The sequence below is a fragment of the Colius striatus genome, chromosome 2, assembly GCF_028858725.1.
Source record: "Colius striatus isolate bColStr4 chromosome 2, bColStr4.1.hap1, whole genome shotgun sequence".
NCBI classification, from domain to species: Eukaryota; Metazoa; Chordata; class Aves; order Coliiformes; family Coliidae; genus Colius; species Colius striatus.
Window position 1 is genome coordinate 118471081 of NC_084760.1, and position 11423 is coordinate 118482503.

Here is an 11423-nt window from a genome sequence, read left to right on the forward strand (position 1 = left end):
ACCTGTACTAAAATCTTGCCTTACCATCAATAGCTGTTATCCACAGGACAAAGTCCTTACGCTCGTTGATTCCTAAGGAGATTACTGTTTTTAAACTGATTTGTCCTGTGGTTGTATCCAATTCAAAGTATCCCCCTTCATTGCCACCAGCTAAGACAAAGCTTATCTCTCCATTTACACCCTCATCTGGATCATCAGCAGCAACCTGGAGGAAAAAAAAGCAATCATTTTACTCTAGTTTCCTGTGCTTTTATGAAGTAACACAGAATTGCTTATCCTTGGGTAGTTGGCAGAGAAAATCAGTCAAGTAGCAGATAATTTGGAAGCAAGTGTAGGGTTGGGGTTTTTTTCCCCCCTCATTTATAGTATGTTTGTATCATTTTATATATATGTAAGAATAAGCTAAATATAGCCCCAGGGAATTTCAGTGATAGCTTCAACCGACTGTTTACTTCCTATATGATTCCTGAGTTAAATATCAGTAGCAACGTTTGCTCTTTGATGCACAACCAACATCATTCCAGCAGCAAGAGTGAAATTCTGCCCCTGTGGAACTCATGTGAATGGCAGCAGGTATATGTATTTCAGAAACCTCATTTCATAGTGATTCCAATGCTACTGGAGGTAGATTGTTCAAGAGATTATATCAGGAGACATTAAAGCAGTACATCTGGGTGAGTTTTGATAGTGACTCCTGATATATCTCGGCTCCTGGTGATCTTTAGCTTGGTTTCCTGTTTTATTTAATTAGTTAGCTGGTTTATTATCTTTTAAAAAAAATGTACCATGTCTAAAAAGTATCCACAATGCTTCAGCATTCATCAGCCTTTCCTCAAACCAGTTTTTACAATTATTTCAATGTCAGCATTCCAACAACATTCAGTTTTCATTTTCTGTCTTCTGTTTGTGGAATGCCAGATAGTGAATAAAAATCCTTTCTTGTTTGTGTCCTGACCAGGGATATGATCAGAGTACCCAGGACACTGTGATTATGGAACACCACCAGGTGTAAGCTTTTAAATGAAAGGGGGATAGTTTCTGAACTCAAAGGAGCTCAAAAAAGATCTCCTATTCCACAGGACTACTACACAAGTTTAAGCAAGGACTTATGCATACATTCAACTCAAAAAACTTCATTTTTACTAAGTACTTTTAGTACCTGAAGAATGGACATTCCTGCAGTCATGTTGTTGAAAATATTCTGTGTATATGGCGTGCCTCTGAAGGACGGGCTGTTGTCATTTTCATCTAGCAACACTATGTTGATGGCAGAGTTTACCTCATAGTAAGGTGACAAATGATCTCTAGCAGTGACCTTTAAAAGTGATGCAGAACAATTATTGCTTTGTTCAAATGCATGTTCTGTAAGTAGTAAGAAAGATGAATTTACAAGCTGACTAAACTTTATCACTAGTGGTATTCCCCTCCAGATTGCTTTGAAGCTGCTGATCCATGTCAGACAGTCAGCTTCTTGCTAGGACAGATCAGATATCACCTCTTTGCCTTGGGTTGCTTGAAAAGGAGCAGGCTTATTTTCCTACCTGTAGGTGAATAGATGGTATGGTCTCCCTGTCCAACAGAGTGGAGTTCCTCACAGTTAGGATTCCATCTTCACTTAGCTGGAAGGGACTGTCAGCTGGAGTGAGACTGAACACTCCCTGGAAGCCTCCCTACAAACAGTATTAACATTTGCTATTAAACAGGACAATCACTGACCAAATCTCTTAGGCTGTTTTCTTCTGATTTCCCAGGTGAAGCACATTTAGTTTTCTGATTTTACTGAGGCTACAGTTCAAAAAAAAAAAAAAAGGAAGAGAAGCAAACAAGACAGAAGAATTTTCACACAGGTGGAGGGAGACCTGCAGCTTTGCATCCATTCTGCACATCTGCACTTTCACATTTGCACCTTATGCAAACCAGAGGAGCTTCAGAGACAGCAACATTTATCATTTGGTTTCAGTACTTTACCCCTCAGAGAAGTGAAATTGTTTGTTTTGCTTAAGCATATTTTAGTAGTCAGAAAAAAGCCCCATCTGCAGCACTATTCACTACACCTGTGTGATGCCAATGCATTTCAAAGTATCCATTTTAGAACTGCAGTATTTGTAGCAATCACAACATCACCATCGTTTTACCTCGTCTTTGTCAGTGGCTGTTACTCGAAGAACTTCCATCCCATTGGGGAAATTTTCCAGAACTGAGATGTTGTAACTCAACTGGGACAATACTGGAGGATTGTCATTCACGTCTTCAATGGTAACCAGAACTACTGCATCAGCTGATTTCAATTCATTGTCTTGCTGAGCTGCCTAGAAAACAGAGTTTGTAGCTGTAGATTCCATACCCTGATAATAATGAGCTGTTCCATCTTAACACAGGGACATAACATGACTGCATATACTGCACAAATACCATTTATGAGAGTTTAATATTAACAGCAACATGGATTCACACATTCTTTTATGAAATTGAGACTCAGTATTAACATTTTGAACTCTAAAACAATTACTACCTGAATGCCCACAAGAAGGTATGGACATTGTTCTCTGTCAATTGCAGTCTTTACTTTCAACACTCCAGCGCTTGCATTGATTGAGAAGCTGTCATTATAGGCTGAGGGGTTCACTGAAAAGCAACACATTGCAATAGGTTAATGAGAATGAACCAGAACAGTGAGTCTGATCTGTCCTTTTTATGAGTGTTATGTTCCCAGTCACGGCAAAAATGAACAGACATTCTGGATAAAAGGCTTTTTTTGCCCCCTCAACATTCTGTCCTCAAAAGAGTTAAGAAACACACACTCCATGGGTCTCAAATTAAGCATCTCATGAGCTTTTAGCAATTACTCCAGGAGGAGGAAAAGCTCATGATAGAATTGATCTCTCTAGATGGTCTTGAATGGAAACCCTTTGGTCAAGTGGAAGCCTCTAATCTGACTTACACTTTGAATCAGGAATTGTTTAATGGACTGAGGTTAAGAGCACCTAAACATTTTTAAATAGTTGGACTCTGCTCCAATGCCACAAGTGAAGCTGATTTAGCTCCCAGAGCAGCACTGTAGTGCAGACAGACAACTGTACACTGCATTTCTTTATCATTCTCTTCAGCAATACAGGCTTCAAATTACTGTGTAAATGTCTAGAAGAAAACAAATGCTCTCACCTAGTTTGATGTTGTAGACTACTTCTTCATTTATACCAATGTCTCCATCTTTAGCCAATATCTCCTCTGGGAGAATAGCCAGAGAACCTACCTAGAAAACAAACATTACCTTGAGTAACTGAAAAAACAACAACAAAAAAACCCCAAACATCCCAAAAGCACCAAAAAAATCCAGCATAAACTTAAAATTGTTCATTTAGTCAGTCATAATTTTGATTAAAGGAACAAGAAACACATATTTAATCACCGAGATACAGAAAAAATTCTACATCTACCATGCACCCTTTCAGGGGAAAACAATGACCAAAATACTCGATGGACACACTGTGTTTGAGAAACATCAGACCATGAAGCAGCAGTTACTGATGGGATTCATGTTAAGAACATGTAATATTTCAGTCCCATTCCTCTTCTGGAAAACAATACACAAGTCTACTCTGCAGTGTTAATAGAAACAGTGATTTATTGAGAAGCTAAAAACATTTTAGAAGATCCAAAATTATTCCTTTCAGACAATTAAAGATGACTTGTAATGAGAGAGACACCAAAAAGTATAACACCAAAAGCATATGTAGCTTAAAATGTGTTGACTAGAAGATAATGACAAAGAACTAGGGATAATAAGGAATGTAGTTAACTCTTTCAACTTTAGTGCATTACTCTGCTAATACTCTACTATGATTTCACTATGTTTATTTTGTGGCCAATACATATACAAGTTCTATTTAAACAAATACATTCCACACAGAAGTCTCCATTCTATAGAAAAATAACCTACCAAACTCCTCCAGAGTTTACCATTAAGATTCTTATTTTGATTACCCAATTGTAAGGAGGGAATTAACACTATGTAAAACTGAAACTAGGCAGCTAACTCCAGGTCTAATGGGCAATCACCCTTCCAAGCTGACAGTGAAAGCACTTTTACAACATCTGTTTAGTTCTTTTTTCCCCTTTTTTTCTCTCCAAACACAAAAGAATCTGTTTCTGTAGCAGAAAAATTAATGCTTCATATAATACCTGGCCTAGTGCTTGGAGGTCTGCACTTGATAACCTCACCATTCACCAGTTAGCACAAAACAAAGCAGCCTTCTGTCTTAAGCTGCTCAACAATGAAGTCTCCTTGAAAGGAATAACTTAGTGACATCTGCAGCATTCAGTGAGGAGCTTTTACCTGGTTTTCACTGATTGTTCCCTTGTACACTGATTGACTGAAATAGGGGTTCAATGTATCAAAGTCTTCCACAGTGATTAGTAACGATGCGGTACCGCTGTTGCTTCCTCTTAATTCCTGCATCCCAAGAGAAGGAAGAAAATAAGAGACATTGTCATGAAAGAACCATTTCTCAGTGGAAGATATAGCAGAGTATTATATGTGCTTTGCAACATCTGAGTGTTTTTAACCTGAGGACTCCCAACCTGTCACATTTTCCTGTTTCCAGAAATCCAGTTCTAGGCATTAAACTATGAAAAGGTAATTATCCTTAGTTATTAATTTTGAATCAGGTAGGTGTAGTAGCACAGCAAAGGCAGTAACAGCACATTTGCTGCAGCTGTACTATTTGCTAGATACTACAATAAATGAGGAAAATTTACCTCTTCTTCATTCCAAAAGCAATTGAGGGCACATATATATACTCAAATCTCAAACAAGACACACAAAAAGACAACAAATGATAACACGAGTAGGTGAATAGTGGAGAATAAACATACACTTGCAGAAATATGCACAGAAACTAACTGGATTTGAGGGGAGATTTAAATGATGACTCAAATATTAAGAATGTTGTGCTCCATCTGCAGGATAACACAAGATGCATACAGACACAGCTTTTGGCTTGGGAACTCCCCAAGTTGTCAGTTTGTAGAAACTGAGGTCACAGAACCTTAAGGATTGGAAGGGACTTCAAAAGATCATCCAGTCCATCCTCCCTGCCAGAGCAGGACCACCTAGAGTAGGTCACACAGGAACCTGTAGAACTACAGTGGTTCTCATTCTTCTTTTCATTTGTATCATACCTTTGCCTCGACTGTTAAATTGAAAAAGTTGACCTTGTTGTAATCCAACGTCTTATTCACCATGATGTTTCCATCTCCTTCCCTTATATAAAAGTAATCAGAGTTTGGACCCTATGAAATTAATAAAACATGCATTTTACAAGATGAACAATGAAATACACTTTCTTTTCTCCTACCACTTTTGTTTGTGAGCTACTCTTCATAAAGGACCAGGAGTCTCTCAAGAACCACCACCAGAAAGGAAAATGCTGATCCTCTTCAACACGTTCTATAGCCTCTCCCATCAGTGCCATTAGACTTTCTATTTGATTTATCTCATCTTACAGTCAATAACTAAAGCTCATCAGATGACTGGCGTCAGCTTCCCCTCATCAGTTATGAAAGGGACAGAGACAGTGCTCAGATGTGAAGATCTCCACTACAGATATCTAAAGTTAGCTGAAGTAACCTTACTTTAGGTGGTTCACATACACCTCAGCAGGTCTGGAGATGAACAGCAAATCAAATACAAGCTTTAAAAAGAGGGAAAACTTTCACTGTTGTTTCTAAAAAGGACTGCTGAGTCCCTTAGCTGTAGCTGAAAAAGCCACACAACATTTCACAAGTGTTAAGAAACCAGATCTAGGGCTCCCTGCATTCTAGGCTGATCCTGGGGTAGAAGTTCTATTTTTAAACAGTCTTTCTGATGGTAGCTTCTTGCAGATTTGTAATCTGAACTGCACAGTGTGAGATGGCATATTCAGATCAGGCCTCAGGCCACATTTCATACAAAAAGTAGATTAATGTTCACAGTCTCTGACAAATAAAGGGCACTCACATGAAGGCTGTAAGTGATGAGGCTGAAGTCAAGTGAAAAATCTTCATCCACAGCTTTCACTTTTATAACCGTGGAGTTTATTGCAGATACCTATAGAAACAATCATCATCAAACGCTCAGTCACAAGCCCCTTCTGGGATCTCTCCTAACTTCTGGCACAAGAGCTGGGTGACCTCCTTAGCATATACAAATTACTTCCAATTTCCATTTTAAATTATCTGAATGTTTCTTCCTCACCCTACACCTCCACCTGTACATACAGCCCAGGCATTCTTTCCCACACCATAAGACTGCATGTAATAATCCAATAGCAGTGTGGTCACATTAGAAGCTCACACATTTTGGCCTCCAAAAGTAATTAAAAAAATATCACAGGAAAAGATATTTGCCATTACTCACCTCTAATACTGAAGCATTATACTGAGACTGTTCAAACTGGGGAGAATGGTCATTTACATCTTGTAAGACTAAGGTCCGTTCGTTCTCAGTACTCTTCATGATGGAAGCAAGAAATATGTTAGAAATGAGAGCAGGGAGGTAGCAACATACTGCTAACATTTGATTTCATCATACAAAATGAGATCTTCAAAGACACATCCCATCAGTTCTAAAAAGAGAGAGTTGAGACTACCATTTCTAACAATGGAGTAGAAAGTTGTGAATATGTTGAAATTAGCTTTTTAAAGGTTAGCAAAGGTTTTCTGTGAATAGAAACATTCCAATGAGCACACTTAAACAAATACAGCTTCTACAAGGCAGTCTTAACTCTCTGTATCCTATCTTTAAATAAAATAGTATTTGAGAAAATAACAATTTGCATTAAACTTAGCCAAAAAAGACAGTTGATAAGGCATGCCTCTTACTTACCATTCCATTCCTTTGGCAAGCAACAGCATAAAAGAGATGGTCACTCTAAAAATAAGCACGGATGTTTATAGCAAAATTCTACACAGCAGCTTCTGGGAATTGAATCTTCATGTGTGTTGTACCAAAACACACTGCTTATAATATGCAGCAAAGTGATTACAGATTATTAAGTGTAAAGTTTATTTGGCTGCCATTCATCTACTTCTGGTCCCCACCCACCCAGATCCCACCATCCCTGTGCTTGACTGTTCTGACTGGATATTGATAGAGAATAGGAAAATTTGTGTAAGAAGCATAAAAAGTGTCTCAACTCATCTGGAAAATATCCCAATGAGAAAAGGAAATATAGAAGCTCTAAGTCTATTTTTGATAATTACAAGTCTTGAGTGTAACCAAACATGGGTTGTTCAATTCTGCCAAGTACAGTGCTGCTCTGAAATAGCACTTGTATAAAAAGAGCCTCCACTCACTCTGCAGAACTACACAGTTTTCATATTCAGAGGCAAATTCAGCCAGGAAAGCATTAATAGTGTTTTATGGACTCCTGATAGCCCTACAGAGCAGGAATGGCTTAGGAGGAAGGAGCTACCCTTTTGTACATCCACCAATAGAGGCCATTGGATCCATTTACAGGTGAAGTTAAGTACTTGTATAAAAGTTCATATGACTAAGGATTGCCTTCTATCAAAATACAGCTGATCAATCTCACTTGGATGAAATAATTCATGCTACCAAGGGATGAGTTTTAAGAAAAGTGACATCTATCATAACTGCATATTTACGACTTTTGTTGTAAGTGACAATCGATGATCAGGAAAGACTCTGTCAGATTCATGTAAATTTACAGTTAACAGGAACCAGAAGACATTTAACAGACATTACTGAGAGGTGGATATTGAAGTCTGTGCTGCTCTTTCCCATGAGTTACACGTTAGAAATGCCAACATGTATCACAAGAGAACAAACAACAGTTTTGGCCCAGTGCTACCTTTTCCCACCCATCAAGAAAACCCTTATATCTAGGTTTCACACTGAGTATAAAGAATACCTGAAGAGAATCGACATCCAGTGGCTGTTTAGTCCTCACTGTTGCATTATTAGACCCAGAACTGTACACTAGCTCCACATAATTCAAGTGTTCAGGGAACACATACTCTGTTAATTGCAAAGCGGCATCGGCTGGGATATTTGTAATCCATTCTATATCACCTGTAAGACAAAGTGTAACAAATTAAATGCTTTATCAAAAAGAAATCCAGAGGTTCATTTCATACATACTGACAACTAGCTTACTGCTTATCTTTGGTTACGTTATTCTTTTGGCACTTCTGGCCAAACAACGAGATCTGTTGAAGTTCCCTTAAGTACTGCACACCAGTCTACTGATATGTTTCTAAGACCACACAAACTCACTGTTTCCAATATACTCTCACTCTGCAATAATATATCCAGAGTTAAAAAGCTTGGTATAATCTACACTTAAATTTCTACTGTTTTCTTGAAATAGCTTTCTGCTGCAAATCATTTAGTGTGAAAATGTAACCAAAATCAGTGAGAGGCTAGTCAGGGCTGCATGGGATGAGCTGCAGCATTTGCCAAACACAAGGCCATTTCATATCTCTCAGATGAATCTGTTAAGCAGGTAGCATCTGGTGTGAATCTGGATTCAGGCTTGTGGTTGTTTCAGTTTGGATATCGGTATGGAATGGGAAGTGTATGGCTCCTCCTTTAATCTGTTCCTAAACGTACAGAACACTGAAATACAAAGCAATGCAACCTTTGAATCAACTTGAATATGATCTTCTACACCCACACATTTAAGAACTATTGTCTTGAAAATACTTAAACTTGTTATTTGTAATTACCATGATTCATGTTAGGCTCACTATCACGTCAGTAGTGAGTGTATTACCTGCTTGGTTAAACATCAAATCTGAATGTGTGTTTGAAAGGGATCCTTTCAAACCATGAAGCACAGTGCTACTGGCAACTTAAAATAGATTGAAGGTACCTTACTGTTATTATCAAGGTATTTGTGTTTATAAAATTACACTTCTCATGGAACAAAGCCATAATCCTGTCTCCTCTCCAAAATCTTTCCTGAACGTCCCAAATATTGTCCATGACCTTCAGGAACCTTGCTAGCTGCGCTCCTTCCTTACTCCTGAACTAACTTTGGCTTGTAAATCCTTTCTGTAACAGTCCCATCTCTCATCTCCACATAGAGACCAAGAGCATGAGCCTCTAAGTGCCTAAAGGAAGAGAACATTGTCATCTTCCAGCAGCAGGGAGTGTCTGGAACACTGTCAGCTACCAGCCCAAAGATAGTGGACTATAATTGCTTGTAAGGAGAAAGTTCAGTCCAATAGCAACAAGTGGAGAGCAACTGGGCAGCGTCTCAGGCACAAGGTTGTGTGGTATCACCCTACCCTGTGCAGGGTTGAAACTGTTGGAAGAAAACAAAATCGGCACACACTTCCATGAAACCCTAAGGGTTATGGCATGTTTTGAAGGGAATGCTTTGGCCATAACCTGGTGCTTTGCCTCGTGAGATCGCTGTATGTCCCTTAGGTGAGTCAAACCCTGACTGCCAGGCTGCCTCTAACAGACGGCGTAGTCACAACAGCCCTGCCCTTTAGCTAAAGACAGTAACCTCTCTGGTTAGTGGGGGGAGGAAAGGAGGATGGAGCTATCCCTCTGTATTCCATTTGCAACATAAATACCATTAGCCAGGCTAAGGAAGCCTGGGGCTTGTGGGGATAACTAATGTCAACCTTGTCAGGCTGCACAAATTAAACCAGGATAACGTACAGTGTGCTACACTAAGAAAAATAGAATAGAAAATCAAACACATCAAGCAGACAGCATTGATCCTGTAATTCCCTGCACTGTAAAAGCCTGCTCGTTCCTCTGCACCTCGTCTGCTCTCCCTACTGCCCTGACAAAACAAAAGACTGGCTTTCAGAGAGGCTCCAGTCTGAAGCAGAGCAGGGCTCTGGAAGAAGACCAAGGTTGTGGTGGCTGTAGTTCCTTCTGATGTATGGGGAAAGGAAGAGAGCAGCTCTTGTGGGCTGACTGGACAAAGTGAACTGTAAATAGGGTTTTTTCAGTACTTGTTTCCTTCCCTTTTATCTGTTTTGTCTACTCAGACAGTGAGATCCTTGGATCAGGGAAATTTGGCCTTTATTTCTTCTACTGAGCAGCATGTCATGTAGGCAGCTGCTGCATCCAGCCACGAAGGCTGCTGTAAATAATGAATAATACAGATTAGTTACAGACCACGTGAAGCATTAAAGCACTATGTGCATCACACAGCAATCCCCACAGTTCTAAGACAGTCATGATTTTACCTGCATACTTATCCAAAAAGGTTGACAGTGTGACTGCATTGGGTGTCCCATCACAATTTATACTGGTAGAGTCTAAAAAGAAAAGGAGAAGTCACACACAAATGACACAGAGGGACTATTTCCTGAAATAGCACACTGTAAAAGAGCTGATGTTATGTAAAACCAGATGTACACACTAACACAAATTAGGCTGAAAGATATGCATCATGGTGGCACTTTGACATAACAGGGTTGAAAACAATACAACATTACATCAAGTAGATAAACATTGGTGTCTTGGACCCAATGTACCCTTGCCCCAAAACTGAAGAAGCAGCTATCAAAAAAGGGCATGAAAATGTCTAGCAAGAGAATTGTCCTTCCTCTGTACCCTGACTCAACTGAAACCTGGGCTTTACTGCCTGACAATAATGAATCACAGCTCGTTAATTACCTGCTGAAACATTTGTGGAAATCATAATCGAAACTATTTTTGTACCTTGGCCTTGCAAACGTTTTCTACTCACAAGAGAAGTTTCGACATGAAGCTAATTACCAGGGAAATGTTAGAAAGAATCCAAGAGCATCAACAGATTTACCTGAAATTTGTTCTCCTTAAGCTTTTACAGAAGTTGGCATTTTTGAAGTATGGTTTCTTTCCTGAGCAGTGCCTTACATAAGTGGTTTATTGTGCCTCAGTGACCTCTCTACACATTTTCCCTGTGCAATAACAGGTGGCATTTTCCCTAGATTTGTAAACTATACGCAGAAATCCAGAATGATACCAGCTTTTTCTCCTCCTTCCCTGACCAGAATTACTCCAAGTTGCCATAGTGCAATCCATGCACTTTATGGATATCTGTGCAGCTCTGGGCATCTTGTGAGGGTTTGCACCAATGCTAAAAGCATCCCCACACTTACTTGTGCTATCCTTACCATATACTCCAAGTGACAGCTGGTAAAAGCAGCAGTGGGCTATTTTTGGCTTGGCAGGTAGATACCTTCATATTTGTAACACTCTATAAGATCTCATTTGCTAGTGGACAGATTTCTACACAAATGACTGCATAAACCCAGGAGAATACTTCTACAGTCAGAGGCTACTGGTTATGGGTCTAATTTGCTGCCTCCAGCTCTGAATATTCAAAAGCCTACTTTGGAAAGCAGGGCTCTGGACTACTGAAAAACCATCGAAAACCTGGAAGCTTTGAAGTGGTTGGAACGTGACA